Source organism: Mustela nivalis, assembly GCF_964662115.1.
Source record: "Mustela nivalis genome assembly, chromosome: 4".
NCBI classification, from domain to species: Eukaryota; Metazoa; Chordata; class Mammalia; order Carnivora; family Mustelidae; genus Mustela; species Mustela nivalis.
The window spans coordinates 110,667,210-110,680,452 of NC_139023.1; the positions used below are offsets into that span (position 1 = coordinate 110,667,210).

General features: G+C 36.3%; 1 protein-coding gene across 2 annotated transcripts in view; it reads left to right on the plus strand.

Moving 5' to 3' along the window:
• UNC5C (unc-5 netrin receptor C) overlaps positions 1-13,243 on the plus strand; it is a 358,142-nt gene that overhangs the window by 86,774 nt on the left and 258,125 nt on the right. The gene's annotated exons all lie outside the window — the stretch shown is intronic.

Here is a 13,243-nt window from a genome sequence, read left to right on the forward strand (position 1 = left end):
TCTAAAAATCAAACCTAAAAAAACCATTTACTTCACTTTAAGGGTTTGCATTGAACATCAGAACCAAATTAATCTTTTGCATTCAATAATTAAGAAAACTCTAATGACACTGTCCATGACAATACTCAGACTTACACAGTTGAGTTTATCTAAGCAAGTTAATCTCTTTCTACCATTGCTATGGTTAAGTTCCCTCAACTCAGTCAGCTCTCTATCCTTGAAACTGATTTTCCTGCAATCCTCTTATTCTACTCGTACACCTTTTTCATATCTAGAAAATTTAAATGTAAAATTAACTTATGTTACAATTTTTTTAACTTGAGTAGATTTTCTCTTTAATTCTGTGCTTTTTATCTCTCTTAGATAGTTGGTGGTCTGTTCCATTTGTTAATATTATATTCCAAATTAATGTTTAATTGCCTTGTTATCATCATTACCCACATGACAATTAAAGTTGAGGTGAAATGGTACCACTGTGTGCATTCCCTCAACAATATAGGAGCTAGATGTTGTTCCTCTGGGATAAAACCCACAACCATCACCCACAAGCCTCATGGGGCAGTGGTCATTCTCTTGCAAATAAACTAACATCTAGGGCCTGGCCCTAACACTTTTGATTTCAGATACTAGTGGATTCAGTCATCTCTCATGGGCTTACTGAGATATCAAACCAAAATTCCATTTAAAATGAGAACTATGAACATTACATGGAGTGGAATACTGCCCTGGACCATGATGGCGTATTATCTTCCCTTGGTCTAGATTCATGGGAAACCAAATCATATGGAAGGCCAAGTTATTCTTGTACAGTAAGAACTAATATCTCAGGGACAAGAGTGTCATTGTCTGTATGACAAAAACACTTTCTCCTTGTGGGCATATATGCATGGAAATATAAGTAATACATGTTGTTTGGAATTAGGACAAGGAGAATTAGATAAATTGTATGGCTTTGGGCCATTTCAGATAGACACCAAATGTGGTTGAAAAGTTCTTGGTAATGGAAAGAGGACAGTATAAGCCCCTGCATCTATCTCCAGCCTAGACATGATTTTGCCAATGGGAAGAAATTCTTGAAGTAGTTTATTGCCCGAAGTTCATACTCCCCTGAACAATGTTTGAAAGATTTTTTGAATATTGATCTCTATGACTCCCCTTTCCATGTAATCCCCTGAGTGATTAATGGTCCTTTGCCTTCTCCAGGGATTGAGAAACTGTTTTTCATACATATATATGTTTTGCTACCCCTTTCTTGTTCCACTGCATTTCCATTTAACATTAAGAAGGCAATATAATTTCTTATTATTTCCAGGTTTATAAGGAATACCTCTTTCTGGTCTACAAATATTAATAAGTATATATTTCTTAATGTCATTCCCATAGACTTAATCATAAAATTAAATATAAATGGTTAGCAGATATTTGGATACTGATACATTGAAATCATTAGAAAATGAATTTTATAGATGTGGACATTTAAAAATGTATGTATATGTCACTAATGACAATTACAATCAGAAGATGATTAATTCTAAGTCCCATTCTAGATTCAAGAACACCTAGGTATATTATGCCAGGTTAAAAATTCAGTCAAGTATATACACAGCTAATTACATGGTACTTCTAATTTACCTCCTCTTCAATACGTCATTTCTCCTCCTCCACATTCCCCTTGCTTATTTTCTTACAAAGCTGCCAAGAAACTGTGAACAAATGTAACGTCTGAATAACTGCTTGCTCTCTTAATGACCTTGAAAAATTACTTGCATCGTTAAAAATTCATAGAAAAGAAAGTTTTTGAGAAGACTGGCATATGTAATCATAGTACCTCCTGTTATGCTACTGTATTATTACAATCTTAAGAACTTGAAAAAGTATCTCAAAGATGTTAACTTTGTTATAGTTACTCTATTTTATCAAAATTTTCTGATTTTTTTTGAAGAGAATCATACACTTTCCTGTATATAGAGAGTAAGAAAGAGGAAGCAAGAGAGAAGGGACTGAATGATCCTGTACATTCTTGGTAATACTTCACAGTAACTATTTCAAACTGCCACAAATTTCCAAATGAAATATTTCACTTTTTTAAAAATTTGAGATGAAGTATGCGTAGCATACAATTAACCATTTTACACTAAACAGTTTGGTGGCTCTTATGCTTCACAGTGCATCTCTAGTTTCAAAACTTTTCCTCACCCTGGAAGAAGGCTCTGTACCCTTCAAGAAATGGCTCTCCGTTCTTTCCCTCCCACTCCCCTGAACTGCCAATATGCTTCCTGTGTCTGTAGTTATACTTATTCTGGATTTCAGTGCTTTTCATTGTAAGTATGTATACATTTAAAATTGTTTGTGCCTTGATTTTATACCCCATTTTTCTTGTGGAAAGAGATATGGACGGGAAGGAGGTAAAACCCTAAGAATAAATCCTGAAAACAAAAAAGCTGGCAAAGTGCCATCCAAAGAAGCCCTCTCCTACCACTCCCTCAGCAAGTTCCACACTGTCTTGTATGATCTGCTTGCTGTCTGTCTTCTCCTGAAAGCTCGAGTTTCTATAGTCTTAATGCTTAGCACAATGCCCTCATAACCTTTGTGTGCTTGCTGCTTGTTGAAGAGAGGAGGAAGGGAGAAGAGAAGAGGTGCAGCTCACAGATAGTATTTTACCTGCATTAATGAATAGGGAAATAAATATACTGGGTTCTTTTTACTTCTTTCTTCATTTCTTTTTCTCCTCCTTTGTGTGTACGCGTGCGTATGTGTGTGTGTGTGTGTGTGTGTGTGTGTGGTTTTTGAGGTATTTCTTTCCTGAACTTACTTTGAGAATACAGAATTGACTTTGAAGTGTATTTATAGAATTAAATTGACCTTACTTTGAGTTATCCAACATTTAGCTTTATTAGCATATAAGCAGTGATTACGTGATTATGTGTGTGTATATATCCATACACATTATTTTCTATTGCCATATATTATTGTCTAATAATGTGTGTTTTGTCTGTTTGTCTATATATGTATATTGTCCATGTTGTTTATATACACTTATTGTCTATATATGTGTGTATTACTACTGTCTAATATGTAAAAGAGCTACATTTAATTATATGGGCAAAGTAACCTAATTTTATTTTGTCTCTTTTCTCTGTCTAGGCGTTCTTTCCTCTTGGCACAACCTGTCTTTTGCCTGTAGCCCCACCACTTTGCCCAAAGCATCAGTACTCAGATGTGTTCAAGGAATACTCACCTCGTACTAGAATAAGACCTATCATTAGAATAATACCTATGGAAAGGGGAGCAAAACTATATCCAAATCACTTCCTCCTGTATATCTTCTCTAAAATTTGATTTTTTTTTTTTAAATTTTGCATGGCATAGTGGGAACTCTAATCATTTAAAAACTCAGTGTCAACTCCATTCAGTTTCCTCCAAGACAGTTCTCTTCTCATAGACAAATTACGCACCACTTGGGGCTCCTGGGTGGCTCAGTGGGTTAAAGCCTCTGCCTTCGGCTCCGGTCATGATCCCAGGGTTCTGGGATCCAGCCCCTCATGGGGCTCTCTGCTCAGCGGGGGCCTGCTTCCCCTTCTCTCTCTGCCTGCCTCTCTGCCTACTTGTGATCTCTGTCTGTCAAATAAATACATAAAATCTTAAAACAAAAACAAAAACAAATTACGCACCACAGAAGAGTGGTGGGTATCATTTCAGTAATGAATAAGATAAACATTTTCCCTTTACCTCACCCTTTTTTTTCACTTCATGCTGGATGATAATTCTGCTAATCCTTGCAGGTCTTTTTGGGATGAAAAAGTCAATGGGAAATAACAGCTTTTCCATAATTCTTTATATGTCAGTGTTCATGAGCATTCATTCTGTGTTGGTTTACACAGACAATTCCCTTACAGGTGGGATGTTAGGAGAATATTTTAATCTTCTGTATCCAAGATTCTGTGAAGATAGTGCTACACATTTGATTTGTGAGCAAGAACAGGTCATTGTTGATTTTATTGAATTCCTAAGGAAATTGTTTTCTGCTCATTTTGAATTTCCTCTGGGTAACACATCACATTATCTTGTATGGGGGTGTCTGTGGCTCACTGCTCGGTGCCATTAACATACATCTGGGCCACCCTTTGTGTGGAACTGTCCCCTGGTGAAACCCTCAGTTGTCTGGGATGGAGAAAGACTGCAATTTACAGAGTCCATTATCACCTCTGGACGTGTAGAATGATAATGGAAGTGACAGAGGTGCAGCTGAAAATTGGCTCTTAATATTTTATGTGTTCAAGCAGAGGATTGGAAATCTCATGCTGCTCTTTAGGGAAAATGAAATATGTAGGGTTTTTTTTTTTTTTCCTATTAGAAAGTTATATGCAAAGAGTTGACAGTTGACTGCATGATTTCAAAGAAAGTATTACAGCACATTCATTTTGTGTTAACCAATACTTCTCATTAGAGGTTCAAAGGAAAAAGATTCTTCTAGGTGAAAAACCAAAATATAGTAACAAAGTATATCCATCACTGAAGCAAAGTTTTAGAACTGACAGTTATAAAATAATTCACCATATACCTTACTGCTTTGTCTTAACCAATGTACTATGTCTAAAGAATCACAAATGTTTGCCTAAAGATAGTATTGCCAAATTTGGGGGGTGATTTTTCTTATTTTCCCTTCAACACACTTTTTTTCTGACTTACGACTTAGAATAATGTTTCAAGAGCTATTATTGTCTCATTGATTTTGAAAACGTGATTCTCTGTCAAAAAATTTTAAGTGTTTAAGACATATGTGATAGAAAATAAATACAGCTTCTAAAATAGTTTTAGTTAATATTTACCTCAGTATATTACAATGGTTATAATAACACTAATGAGATGCTTGTTGAAAGAATTATTTCTTGAAAAATTCTGGCTTGAAAATCTAGCTTGACTAAGATGAGAAATAAAGCAGTGCCCTTTTTATGAGTATTTTATTACTTGTCATCCATCTTATTTCAGACAAAAGTAGTAAAATATTTTCTTAATAATGAAAGACTAAATGTTATTGAAAGTTAGCAGATGTTAAGTCCTGTGTGTATTTTCTTGACATATATTTATGATATCAAGAATTTCTAATTTTTCTATTTTACCATTAGAAAACATTAGGGACATTAGTGTTTCATTTTTGCCTAATCATGGATATATCTTAGTTTTACACTTTGAGAGATTCAGAGATGATGGGATAAGCTTGGTGGTTTGTTTGTTTCTTTCTTTCAGTTACTTTTCAGAAATGACATTGCTTCTGTCAGTGTTTCTTTTCTGGAAATGAACATCACTTTACTCAGCTGTAAGTAGGGAAAGTTTCAAGTTGCTATGGTGGATTTCAAGCCTCATTTAAATCAGCAACGCCTGCCATTTTGAATAAGGTCTCTGTAGATCCATTTATTTAGATGTGTCATTTAATTCAGTTGCCACTGGCAGGATCAAAGTAACAAGACTTCCAGATTGAGATTTAAGGAGAAATCTAAATGCTACAAACACCCTGTCAGAGATGCCTGACTAACTGCTTGGATTATAAATTTCTCATACTTTTATGATTCAGATGTAGTCTTCATATTGTATGAACTCAATATTAATACCATTAAGTCTCATCACTATATATTTATTGTGTCAAACCAAATTTGGGGCACTTTTACATATGGTTTCTATACTACATTAGTTTGGGGGGCCTCCCAAGTTTATGAGGAAAAATATGCTTGTCTTAGCCACTGTTAGCCCCTGATCTAATCCAGTTTCTGGAAATTAATAGGAATTCCGTAAGTATTTGTTGAATGAAGAAAGGAATTACTTCAATTCTAGACATGATAATTAAAATAGCTGTCTAGACAATTTAAGAGATGGTTTTATAACCATCCTGGTGTTGGTGAAAGGACAATGCTTTTCTCTTTGCTTCTGGGGACATACAATGTAAATAAATAGAATTCCAGAGGTAAAAACCTGGTCAAGGTGAGGTGGGGGAGCTTAATTGATTTGCTATTTACAGGTAGACCCGGTCACAGTGGTTTTTCCTTTTGTCACCAGAATCAGTTTCTCCCTCCGGGCCCTGCCAGGTCTAAAGTGTCAATGTTTAAAATGACTATTTTCCTTTTAAATAATATAAATCATAAATGTTAAAATGTTAATCTCAACAGTTTTTCTATGTAAGAGTGTATGTCCCAGGTGTTATTACATACCATACTTCCATGTTAAAAATCTGCAGGTATTGTTGGTAGTTGTAATTTATCAAAGGAAATATGCAGAAAATTCCATTGCTTCACACTTTCTAACACTGTTGAGCATTATGAACACATGTAACAGATCTGCATCTGTTGCCACCACTTTCTGTCAGCTCCACGCTGAATTAGAGCTGTTCTCTGCACTGTGTATCTGGTAATGCTAGGCCAGGAAAGCAGGATATGGAGACATTTTTGACAGTCTTTCCTTAAATAGCTCCATTATATACTATTTTTAGAATTTGAAATTAAATTCATATATATGTCATTTAATTTGTTCTTCAAATAATCTCAAGGGGTAGATAGGACAAATAATGTTGTTACTGTACTTCTTTCACAGATGAGGGAAACTAAGGCCCAACTGGGTTGTATGGTTTGTCCTTGGTGATGAGATTTTCCAAGGTTCCATATGGACCTACAATCCCAGGTCAGTGTTCTTCCCACAGAGGTAAAAATACAGTGTCCAAGGGGCGCCTGGGTGGCTCAGTGGGTCAAAATACAGTGTCCAGAAATCAGGTTTAGGTCTCTTTTTTGAGTTGGCAAATCCTGACCATAGGAGAAATCACACTCACAAGTCTACATTAGCTAGAAGAGTGCTGGCATAAAAGTGGTTGCTTTCTCTCCTGGCACAGTCCCTCCCACCTTAATTTATCAGAGTTGTGTCTACCCTAGAAGGGCTGGTTCCATGTCCCTTCTTCCCGAAAGATCCTTTTTCCTGCAGATTCCTTTACGTCTAGTACAATATTCTTTACCGTACGTCTTGTGGTAGACTTTCTGTTTTCTATCATTGTCTTAATGAACTTAGAGTTAAGTAGACTTGAATTCTAATCTCAGTCCTTCCATATAACTGTGTCATTAAGCAAATGGTTAAATTTTCTAGTAGAGCTTTCTTTGTCTACAAATAGGTCACCTACCTCATAGGGGAGTTTTCAAGCTTAAAATATATAAGTAGCTCTGCAACATGTATAACATATAGTAAATGCTCAATAAATAGTGACTATTATTATTTCTGGCCTTTGATTCTCACTAGAGTTTAATTCAGATATTCCTCTTTTTAAGAATCAAGCACAGTAGTTGGATACTGAATTTTATGTGAGTACCTGTTATCTCTCTATCTTTCAATCATCTCTCTCTCTGTCTAATCTAATCTAATCTCTAACTACTCAGCTATTACTGGACAAACTAGATTCAGAGTAATCTAAAAAAATGTTTCTAGATAAAATACAACATTTTCAACATGCTAGAGAGGAGCTATTTTTTTTTTTATTTTGCTTCCATGGTTCAAGGTACTATGAATATATTTTAAAAATGATTTTTATGTGGAGTCAATTCTTGACTGAGTTAGAGAAACAAATAAGTACAAGTGATGGTAAGCTTCCCCCAGTCTATGTAACTGTGTGCAGAGGGAATAATAGAGCAAGCAATGCAGTGAGGACCATTGAGTGAAAATTGGTAGCCAAGATAGAGCAGTTGCACCCAAGTCTTACTCCGTCAATGGACATATTTAAGGTTCCACCATTTATACACGAGGAAATGAACTGATTTTTTTTTAATTGTGGTATAATTTACATAGAATAAAAATTATCTTTTTTAGTTTACATTTCTATGAGGTTTGACAAATGCATTCCATTATATAACCACCACAGTTGTATAGCCGACACAGTCAATATATACAACATTTATCATTGTCAGTGAATCTGGAATTAGGCAAGCCTAAATTTAAACTTGGATCTGCCACTCTCAGCCAGAATGTCATTGAACATTTCCCTCACATCCAAAATATTCTTCATGTCCACTTTTTGTCAGTTAATTCCCTTATTCCCAACTTCTGGTAACGCTTAGCTATTTCCTGCTCTGTAGTTTTTCCTTTTCCAGAATGTCATATAAAAATAATAATAATATATGTGGCTTCTTCCTTTTGCATCTTTCATTTAGCATAATTACCTGAGATTCAGCCATGTTTTTGTATGTGTCAATAGTTAATTCCTTTCATTCCTAAGTAGTAGTCCATTTTATAGATATAGCATGCTTCATTTATCCACTTACCAGTTGCAGTTTGCCTACAACTCTGGGTAATTATGAATAAAATCACTGTATGCATTTATGTACAGGTTTTTGTGTGAACATAAATTTTCATTTCCCTTGGGTAATAGCTAGGAGTGGATTGCTGGGTCATATGGTATGTGTTTTGAACTATTAAACAAAATATAATGAATGACATGTCATACTGACGTTTTAATTTAGTAATTCTAGATTTACTCTGACTTCTGATATTATCATGAAAGATTTTCTTAAATAGTCATCATTTTGAGCATAACTTATTGAGTATTGAGTAACTACTCTATATAAGAATTTTAATATTATACTATGCAGTCCCTCAGAGTGTGCCTGCTTATTTTCTCTGAATGGATTGAGACAATGATTTTTTGGATTCTCATCTACTATTTTGTAGATTTTTTTTCTTCTGTCTTCAAAATTTGCCAGATTTCCCTCTGGCTACTTCTTCCTGCACTTCTCTCTTCTTATTTACTGTATTTTATCTATTATATCAAAGTAAATTAATGTAAATAGCTTGTTAGTTAAATTGTTGGTTACTTAAGAACAGAGAGGCTCTGAATGAGGGCATCTCTCTTAGGTACTCTCATGAGAAGTGTATCCTTCCTTCATTTTAGATACTTTATAAGATCTACTTTTCTAAAAATCAACCCATAAAATAAAAAACCCATATTTGCAGGTTCTTTTGTTATCTTCCAGAAACTTAATATTCCTTTTTTTTTAAGATGAAGTTTTTTAAAAATATTTTATTTATTTGTTTGAGAGAGAGAGAGAATGAGAAAGCAGGAGATGGGGGAGGGTCAGAGGAAGAAGCAGACTCCCTGCTGAGCAGGGAGCCTGATGCAGGTCTAGATCCTGGGACTCAGAGATCATGACTGAAGGCAGTGGCTTACAACTGAGCCACCCCAGCATCCCAGAAACTTGACATTTCTGATAAATAATTTCTTTGGTATTATCTTAATGGTAAAATGCACCCTGTCCTCCACTCCAGCAGTGAATACCCCAACCTGCACTACCTAACTTAAGAATTAATTCCTCTCTCTTCAAGAATGTTTTTGGGGGCGCCTGGGTGGCTCAGTGGGTTAAGCCACTGCCTTCAGCTCGGGTCATGATCTCAGGGTCCTCGGATTGAGTCCCGCCCACATCGGGCTCTCTGCTCAGCAGGAAGCCTCCTTCCCTCCCTCTCTCTGCCTGCCTCTCTGCCTGCCTCTCTGCCTGCTTGTCATCTCTCTCTGTCAAATAAGTAAATAAATTCTTTAAAAAAAAAAAAAGAATGTTTTTGGGGTACCTGGGTGGCTCATTTGGTGAAGTGGCTAACTCTTGGTTTTGGCTCAGGTCACGATCTCATGGATTGTGAGATCCAGTCCTGGTCAGGCTCCATGCTCAGCAGTGAGTTCCCCTGAAGGGTCTCTCCCTCTGCCCCTCCCCCTACTCACAGGAATGCTCTCTCACTTTCTCTCTCTAAAATAAATATTTTAAAAAGAGAATGTATTTTTGTGTCTAACTCAGATTGCTCAGAAAACTTAATCATTGCTTTATATGCTCTGTCTTACAATGTTTTTAAGCTTATCTTAGCAACAAAATTATCAAAAGCTTGATACACTCTCCCCATAAGTACTTCCCCTTGTATTAGATATATTATTGCCAAACCAGTAAATATCTACAGATCGATTGCTTGATTAGACGTTATAAAGCAGCATTACTAGGAGTATCATTTTAGTGAATTTGCATACTTGGTATTCTGAGTCTACCACAGGGTATCATTAACAACCAAACCAAAGAAAGCAAAAACCTACATGCTGACTGTTGCTATCACAGGGTGATAGAGAAAAGCCTTATTTGATCCCAGATGGTGTGGAACAAAACCTAAACTTCATTCAGCACTTCCCCTTCTTTTTTTTCACTGTTACTCACCTAAAAAAAAAAAAAAGAAGAAGAAGAAGAAGAAGAAGTTTCATCCCTATAATCCATATATCTAAGAAAGGAGGAAGGGTGGCATATGGAATGAAGCAGAGAAAAGTAAGGATGAAAATGATATATCCTTTTAGGTACGGAGGGAAAACATAAACCTTAGTAAGTTAAGTTTGTAAAGCATTCTCTGAAATTTGAGATGTACACGATATATGGATTGCCTCAAAACCTTCTCCTTTGCAAAAATAGAAAAAGCAAAAGGCAACTAATAATGAAAATAAGTTGAGTGAGGTGACAGCTTTGTCATTTTTTAGATTGGATTCCCTCCCTCCTTCCCTTCCTGGATGACGCACCCAAGGCTCTGCCTCCACAGCTGTCAGTTACCTCCAACGTTATTAAACCCTGCAGCGCAGGTTCCATTAGAATCAATCTACCAAGAGTCGCTATTTATATGCTTCTCTGTACATTTCTAAATATAATTGAAGACTGCATCAATATAATATTTCAGTTAATTTTTTAATGGAGCACAATCTTGGATTTGCAGAGTGGTGATAATCCCCTTAAGACTCACGAGGAGGAGAGCTAGACGCTGAGCTCCAGCAGTCAGTGGAGGAGAGAATTACTAGTCCACTGCCCCTGTTCTGAGACCCTTCTCCTTAAACTTGTCACATGTGTAATGTCCTCTTGGCTAATTGTACTGGTTCCTAAAGGACTTCATAAGGCAGTCCATTACACCTACCTGTTGTCAGGCAAGTGTCCGCATTTTGTAAATGAGATTGCTGAGGCCTCCAGTGGACTCCCCAGGATTGCACAGTGACTAAGGGAAAGGGGGTTAATAGGAAGCAGGTCTCCCTCTAACCAGTGCTCTTTTCACCGTAGAACTCCATGTTGACGAGGTTAACCCCGACTTGGTTGCTGATCTCTCTATTTCCAATATTTTGTTCTATCACACTTTAGTAGATTATCAGCATATATGGAGATGTACTATTCTAATAGCCATCACCATGAATGAAGACTAAGGAATTCATTCTGTCCCTATTTAAAAAGGGTCTTAATGGATTAAATACAGTTACATATAAAATAAAAATTTATGATTTAATTAAAAATTTTGTAAAGTTAGCTTGATTTAATCTTTAGTAAAAAATAGAGTATTTATATCATACAGTAAGGAACAGATCAAATACTATCATTCCTTAGACTTAAAATTCAATAATCCCACAGAAACCCCTAAAGAGTAATATTAAATAGAGACAACAAATAAATAGCTCAAATAAACTTTGCTACACTTTTTTTTAAGTTGGTAGAATTCTATTTAGAGATGTCAATTTCCAAGTTGTACCTCTAAAAATGTATAAGCTGAAAATTGAAGAATAAGATAACAAAAGGGCAATATTGTTGAATATAAAATTTTCAGTGAGTTCCAAAAGGAGGAATTTATTAAATTCTTAAAGATTATGGATTTTTACAGAAGCCTGAGGAAGAAAGATGACTGGCCAATAACTTTGATTGTTCTTATAAAATCAAAGTGTATTTAGGCAAGTAGGTAGTTATCATTAGGTTATCCAAAGGAATCTCTTGAGAGTAGTTAAAACACTAATTCATACTGTGAGCAGTAAAAATAAATAGCTTATTACCCTCTAGTAACTTCAATTAAATTTTAAAAATAAAGACAGAAATAAGCAAAGGCCTCTGAGGCCCTCCCTGGTCTCCCGGTGGCCCCTCTAATCTGGTCATGTGCCAGTCTCTTCTTGCCAGGGTTACACTGGCCTCCTTGCTGTCTCTTGGCCTCTCCAGCCTGATTCTGAGCTCAAGTCTCCTGCATTAGCTGTTCCTTTCCTAGAAAAATGTTTCCTTATTCTTATCATCTAGTCCTTTCCTGACCAGTCTCACTGAAATATTATCAGTTTCCTACTCACTCTGTCTCCAAAAAGCATATTTCTTTACATGTTCTCTCCACTGGAATGTAAACTCTTTGAGGGAAGGAACGATCTGGTTCATCATTATGTCCTCTTAATCTAGGGAACACTTGCCAGACTTATCAGCATAGTAAGTAATACGAGAAGAAGCTACATGTACTATTTGTATGAGTGTGTGTGTGTGCATGCATGTGTACACACGCTGTTGCGTGTATACTCATGCTTGGGATGTCTAAGAGAAAAATAAAGGACACCTCTGCACATATTTGTTATTTAGCACACTGTTATTTAGCAAACTATTAAAATACATTGCTAATTATTCTTTGTAACCTCGTTATTATTTTTCCTAACCCAAATTTTCCTAACTGCGAGTAACAGGGGCAGAAGGAAATGAATCTATGTTGTTAAAAATAGTAGGGACTTAGAAGACTTTCTGATTCCCTCTCTTTTTGGGAAAATCGTGCAGTTGTCCAGTTGAGGTAAATGAGACGCAAAAAGGTGATACAGTACACAGGGGCACATGTCTAGTAGACTATATAAGCCATTCACCAAACTGGGCTTTTCAATGGACTGACCCAGGCTGCCTTTCTTTCCTCTGTGTTGGGTTGTCCATTTATCTACTTGCCTGGCATCTGTTGGTCTAAATGTTTCCTGTACTATTTGACTTCATGTAAGTGACATTCTGAAGCAGTGTGTAAGAGCCCATGTTCCTGTAGAAGACTGGTTTGGATCCTGACTACACCATTCACTATATCACTAGGTGTATCAACATAGGTAGGATGACTGCCTCAGTTACTTCATCCATAAAACGGTGATAACACTACTTATTTTTTTTCTGTGATCTTTAAATAAAATAATATATATGTGTGTGTATGTATACACCTGGGTGCCTCAGTCTGTTAAGCGTCTGCTTTCATCTCAGGTCACGATCCCAGGGTCCTGGGATCGAGCCTGGCATTGGGGCTCTGTGCAGAGCCTGCTTTTCCTTCTCCCTCTGCTGTTCCCCCTGCTTGTGCTCTCTCTCTCTCTCACACATTCACTCTGCCTCTCTGTCAAATAAAGAAAGAAAGAAAATCTTTTTAAAAATATATACTCGATCTTAGCCAAAAGGCTGAGAAG